The following is a 7,414-nucleotide window of genomic DNA, read 5'->3' as shown; positions in this document are numbered from 1 at the left end:
TGCAACATGCATAATGAACTAATTGATCGACGGTGCCAGAGATTAATATCTAGATCAGGAATAAGAAATTTAATAGACCGTAAGTTTCTGTCCAACAAATTAAGATGAGAATCAGCAGCTGAAGACCAGACAGGAGAACAATACTCAAAACAAGGTAGAATAAAAGAATTAAAACACTTCTTCAGAATAGATTGATCACCGAATATCTTAAAAGACTTTCTCAATAAGCCAATTTTTTGTGCAATTGAAGAAGACACAGACCTTATATGTTTCTCAAAAGTAAATTTGCTGTCAAGAATCACGCCTAAAATTTTGAAAGAGTCATACAAATTTAAAGAAACATTATCAATACTGAGATCCGGATGTTGAGGAGCCACCGTCCTTGACCTACTTACAATCATACTTTGAGTTTTGTTAGGATTCAACTTCATACCCCATAATTTGCACCATGCACTAATTTTAGCTAAATCTCTATTAAGGGATTCACCAACCCCAGATCTACATTCAGGGGATGGAATTGATGCAAAGAGAGTAGCATCATCTGCATATGCAACAAGCTTATTTTCTAGGCCAAACCACATGTCATGTGTATATAGTATGAAAAGTAATGGGCCAAGAACACTACCCTGTGGAACACCGGATATCACATTCCTATACTCACTATGGTGCCCATCAACAACAACTCTTTGAGATCTACTACTTAAAAAATTAATAATAATGCTAAGAAACGACCCACCCACTCCCAACTGTTTCAGTTTGAAAACAAGGGCCTCATGATTAACACGGTCAAAGGCAGCACTAAAATCAAGGCCAATCATACGAACTTCCCGACCATAATCAAGGGATTTCTGTACTGCATTGGAGATTGTAAGAAGGGCATCACATGCTCCAAGGCCTTTCCGAAAACCAAATTGCAAACTAGGGAATAGATGATTACCTTCAGCAAACCTATTAAGACGTTTTGCCAGAAGACGTTCAAAAACTTTAGATAATATGGGAGTTATGGAAATTGGGCGGTAATCAGTGGGACTTGAGCTACCACAAACACATTTACATAGAGGAGTAACATTACCAATTCTCCAACAAGTGCTAAAAGCTCCTCTTCTTGCTAACTTGCGTAAAATAACAGATAACTTTGGAGCTAAGAAATCTGCTGTCTTTATAAAAAACAAAGGAAAAATACCATTAGGGTCTACACCTCCATAAGCATCAAGGTCCATCAACAGAGCTTTAATCTCACGAGATCGAAAAGCTAAACTAGTTAGTTTAGCCTCAGGAAAACAGGAATGAGGAAGTTCAAGTTTTTCATTACTCTGTTTACTGTCAAAAACATCAGCCAAAAGGGTTGCCTTTTCCTTTGGACAGTGCGTGACTGAGCCATCTGGTTTAAGTAAAGGAGGAACTGTTGCATCTACACCAAAGAGTGCAGATTTAAGGGTAGACCACCATTTATGTTCCTGAGTTGTACCAGAGAGGGTTTCTTTTATGATTAAATTGTACTCCTTTTCAGTTGAGGCATAAACTCTCTGAGCAAAAGCTCGAAGCTGAGTATAGTTGTTCCAGGTCAAATCTGATCTGTTACCCTTCCAAAGGTGATAGGCCTCCTGCTTCTCCAAATAAGCACGTCTACAATCATCATTGAACCACGGTTTGTCCTTCATTCGGTACCTTAGCACACGAGAAGGGATACGCCTATCAATTATGTTGACTAGATTCTCATTCAAAGGGACAACAGGATCTACACTATCATATAATTGTGACCAATTCAAGCACAAAAGATCATGCAAAATCCCATTCCAGTCTGCTTGGGATTTCATATAAATATAGAAACTTCCAGCTTCCTCCCCAAAACCCTCGACCAACCCCCTCCCCCATAGCGATTGGAACGGTCTCCAATCTTTGTGAATTGAAACTAAAATAATCAGTAGAAACGTTTTCATGGTAAACAAGACTACGAAGTGAAGCGCACATTGATTTATATTTCACTTAACATCGAACCGATATAGAACCTTCCACCTTCCTCCCCAAAACCCTCGACCAACCCCCTCCCCCATAGCGATTGGAACGGTCTCCAATCTTTGTGAATTGAAACTAAAATAATCAGTAGAAACGTTTTCGAGGTAAACAAGACTACGAAGTGAAGCGAGCATTTATTTATATTTCACTTAACATCGAACCGATATAGAACCTTCCACCTTCCTCCCCAAAACCCTCGACCAACCCCCTCCCCCATAGCGATTGGAACGGTCTCCAATCTTTGTGAATTGAAACTAAAATAATAAGTAGAAACGTTTTCGAGGTAAACAAGACTACGAAGTGAAGCGCACATTTATTTATATTTCACTTAACATCGAACCGATATAGAACCTTCCACCTTCCTCCCCAAAACCCTCGACCAACCCCCTCCCCCATAGCGATTGGAACGGTCTCCAATCTTTGTGAATTGAAACTAAAATAATAAGTAGAAACGTTTTCGAGGTAAACAAGACTACGAAGTGAAGCGCACATTTATTTATATTTCACTTAACATCCAACCGATATAGAACCTTCCACCTTCCTCCCCAAAACCCTCGACCAACCCCCTCCCCCATAGTGATTGGAACGGTCTCCAATCTTTGTGAATTGAAACTAAAATAATCAGTAGAAACGTTTTCGAGGTAAACAAGACTACGAAGTGAAGCGAGCATTTATTTATAATTCACTTAACATCGAACCGATATAGAACCTTCCACCTTCCTCCCCAAAACCCTCGACCAACCCCCTCCCCCATAGCGATTGGAACGGTCTCCAATCTTTAAAAATTGAAATTAAAGTAATCAGTAGAAACGTTTTCATGGTAAAGACAACTAAGTGAAGCGCATATGGATTTATGTTTCACTTAACATCAAACTGATATAGAACCTTCCACCTTCCTCCCAAAAACCCTCGACACCACTCCCTCCCCCATTGCGATTGGAACGGACGGTTTCCAATCTTTATAAATTAAAATTAAAGTAATCGGTAGAAACGTTTTCATGGTAAACAAGACAATTAAGTGAAGCGCACATTGATTTATATTTCACTTAACATCCAACCGATATAGAACCTTCCACCTTCCACCCAACAACCCTCTACCTCCCCCTCTCCCCCTAGCGATCGGGACAGTCTCCAATCTTTATAAATTGAAATTAGAGTAATCAGTAGAAACGTTTTCATGGTAAACAAGACAACTAAGTGAAGCGCACATTGATTTATATTTCACTTAACATCCGACCGATATAGAACCTTCCACCTTCTTCCCCAAAACCCTCGACCTCCCCCTCTCCCCCTAGCGATTGGGACGGACGGTTTCCAATCCTTATAAATTAAAATTAAAGTAATCGGTAGAAACGTTTTCATGGTAAACAAGACAACTAAGTGAAGCGCACATTGATTTATATTTCACTTAACATCCGACCGATATAGAACCTTCCACCTTCTTCCCCAAAACCCTCGACCTCCCCCTCTCCCCCTAGCGATTGGGACGGACGGTTTCCAATCCTTATAAATTAAAATTAAAGTAATCGGTAGAAACGTTTTCATGGTAAACAAGACTACGAAGTGAAGCGCACATTGATTTATATTTCACTTAACATCCAACCGATATAGAACCTTCCACCTTCCACCCAAAAACCATCGGAACCCACCACCCCCTCCCCCATAGCGATTGGAACGGTCTCCAATCTTTATAAATTGAAATTAAAGTAATCAATTAACTCAATTTTCACTGCGTGGAGGTCGAGTTTATCAAGCCAAGGGAAATAAAAAGAGATCGAAATAGACAGAAATAGAAACAGGGAAAGCGTGGAAGTTTCGTTACTTGATGCCACGAGGCTCAGATATCTTGGTATCGCTCTTCACATCAATCACTGAGTGACCTCAAATGGATTCATCTTAGATGATAAGATTCTTTTGATTATATGTGTTTTTTTTATACAACATTTGCATCTCGTTTAAACCTTTTACCCCCGCCATAAGGTTAAATTTCGAGCACATTTTGCTATATATTTTTTTTAAAATTGCTCTAACAGCCTTAATTTTTGTCGTAGAGAGGTCAGGTTGGTCTCATTCTTTTGGAAAATACCTGAAGTTTCTCATAAAGTTATCAAAAACATGTAAATAACAGTGTTTTGCAAGAACGTACCGGTACGTCCTTTGGGGGCGAAAAGCAAAGAATATATAAAATTACTCAACGTTATTTACTGTTCATAATTTGAGTTAATATGTTTTATCTCAGAAAATCTTTTATTATTTCCACCAAGGATGTTATGAAATCGAGTCAGTTTATTCATTTATTTATTTGCCTATGTCCGTCTGTCTGTCTGACTGTCTGTGCATACGATTAAGTCAAAAGCACTCGACGGATATTGGCGAAATTTTCACCACAGATAAATCTTAGGTCTTAGAACATGGACAACCGCATTAAATCTTAGATATGATCTAGATTTGCATTTTTTGTCATTTTAAAGATAACTTCATAACAAATAGATGGATTCTAACAAAAAAAAAAAAAAAAAAAAAAAAAATTCAACAATGAATAGATATTATGCTTCGGAAGAAACCATGAAATTTTGAAGATGATATGGATCAAGATCACAATTCTGGTCTAACATTGCACTTTTCCCCATCTAGAGTCAGTATATGAAAAGGGAGGTGTGACTGTCTGCAGACTTTTGTTAAATGTTACAGTAGAATCATCCACGGTCAGCATATGAAATAAAGAAGTGTTTCGCCCGTAGACTTGAGTCTAATGTAGTCAAGGTATACTTAATATCATTATTTGTTAATGTAAAGAAATGAGTATTTGCAGCTGAATGTGGTCCACGAACGCGCACGCACACACACATACACACACACACACACACACACACACATATATATATATATATATATATATATATATATATATATATATATATATATATATATATATGTGTGTGTGTGTGTGTGTGTATGCATATATATGAACGTGTGTGAGAAAGCTGTAAAATCAATCAAATATGCCCTTGCGATATACTAGAAGCTAAATTGTCCCTATAAATTTAGTTTTTAACCAACCAGAAGGTTTTCTTAAATGTATAGTAATAACTACAATGACAAAATGCAACCAGGAAAAAAAAAATAAAACAGGTATTGCTACTTCGACGTATTTCGTTTGATATCAGCTCGTTCCCAAAAGGCATAAAAAAAAAAAAAAAAAAAAAAAAAGATTTTAAGCTTCACTGATTCTTTACCATCGAACATCGTTCAGAACTGGCTGTTTTCGAAATGATTCGCTTGATCAGCATCCGGCGCTTGTAATAACATTCCCGGATCAGAGGCTTCTCCAGTAACGTATCATTTCTTATACGCCATAACTCTCTCGTATGCGTTAGCTATATCTGGTTTAACATGGTGGATTACTTTAGCCATTGATCTCCATATTATTATTATTATTATTATTATTATTATTATTATTATTATTATTATTATTATTATTACTTGCTAAGCTACAACCCTAGTGGGAATCGCAAGATGCTATAAGCCCAGAGACTCCAACAGGGAAAATAGCCCAATGAGGAAAGGACAAAAGGAAAAATAAAATATTTTAAGAGCAATAACATTGAAATAAATATCTCCTATATAAACTTTACCAAAACAAGAGGAAGAGAAATTAGAAAAAATAGTGTGCCCAAGTGTACCTTCAAGTAAGAGAACCCTAACCCAAGGCAAGGGAAGACCATGGTACAGAGGCTATAGCACTACCCAAGACTAGAGAACAATGGTTTTATTTTGTACTGTCCATAGTAGCGGTGCTATAAGGGTCGCTTGTTTTTTATAAAATTTGTACTGTGAAGTTGGAGGAAACTGACCTTTAGAGTAAAGCCTTTTGGTCCCCTTTTACATGTGTATTTTATCAACATATTTCATGCGGAATAATATGAATTACTCATATTTTCTGGTGGTGACAGACATACCATCAGTTATTGGTATATATAAGCCATGTGCATTTATATTAGATTTATAAAATGTCATCTTGATGAAAAGGATGAAATCTAGCGTGGAAAGCTCATCATGTATACCCTTTACGGATTACATATTACGGTAACAGTGCCAATATAGCTATTCCAATTGTTGTCATGAGGGAACGCGAATGACTCCTACTGGGTTATCACATATGGTGTTCGCTATGGTATCAGAAATGGGTTCATGAAGTTAGCTTTAGCACGGAAGAATATACAATTTGTTCCTTCCACAACCAGCTTATGTTTCTGTGACCAAATGTTCAGGAATGGTGAGGAGTTAGATTTTATTACTTCGTTAAAGGATACCCATTAATATCATCAAATCCTTTCTATGTCACTGTGGTGAATGATGCAAATGATGGTATACCAAGTGAGTCCATAATTTTATGTTAGATGTCACCCATGAGGGTAAACATGTTAAATGCACGAAGTTCCGTTGGTGGTTTCCATGAAGTGTACCCAGTGTATTCTTTAGGTCATATTAAACTATGCCCACAGTAAATGAAACTGGTTGTGAAGCCAGTGATTTTAGCGTTATGGAGGCATTGCAAAGGTTGTAGAAGCTGTACAGTTAGTGCATTTGGTGTTGTAGCCAGTTATTTTAGCATTCTAGAAGCACTGTAAACGTATGAGCAAAGATCTGGAGGTACCAAATCACCCCTTGATGCTTACGAAGGAAAATTATGCTTAACAAACATTATTCGTCTTCTTTTCTTTAATCAGAAAATGGTTAAATGGTCATAGCATGAAACTGGGTATAAGACGTAGTCCAATCTTAGAAATGTACCAACCGTGTGTCACACGATCGTACATAGTAACGACATTTCATTTTGTGTATATATTATGCTTGTATCTTCGCTCTCCCCTCGCACTAAAAAGAACCTGAATAAACATGCCTGTTTCTCTTACCGTTAACTGTTAACCGGTTGAACAAGAAATTTCCTGTTGCATTGAGTTTTTGTATATAAAGGGGAGTGTCTGTAATAAACTCACTCAGTTGCTTTCATCCTGTCTTTGAGTCACAACCTTCTCTCAATTACAAGCATTTTTCTTCGTCGAGATTTTCGTTTGGCTTTCGTGTTAATCAGCTGGGGTCCAAGGAATCTGAAGGATTATTGTTCATTTAATTGAAAAGGATTATTTCATCAAATGTTCGCAATTTAGAACAAATAACTTAATTGTCATTTCACGGTTTATTTTACAGGGTATTATTTTAAAAATTCGTTCTCAGTGAATAATACTGAGGTAGCTATATGATGCAAAAATAATAATAAAAAAAGGCAAATAACATTATTCTTTGTTAATATTCAAGGAGATAAACTATTAAGGTAACGTTAAATCAATATATATGGAAAATATAAAAGTTAGGGAAACATCCACTGGGTGCATTC

This window comes from Palaemon carinicauda, chromosome 28, assembly GCF_036898095.1.
Source record: "Palaemon carinicauda isolate YSFRI2023 chromosome 28, ASM3689809v2, whole genome shotgun sequence".
Lineage (NCBI taxonomy): Eukaryota > Metazoa > Arthropoda > Malacostraca > Decapoda > Palaemonidae > Palaemon > Palaemon carinicauda.
Note: the sequence above shows the minus strand (reverse complement) of the source record.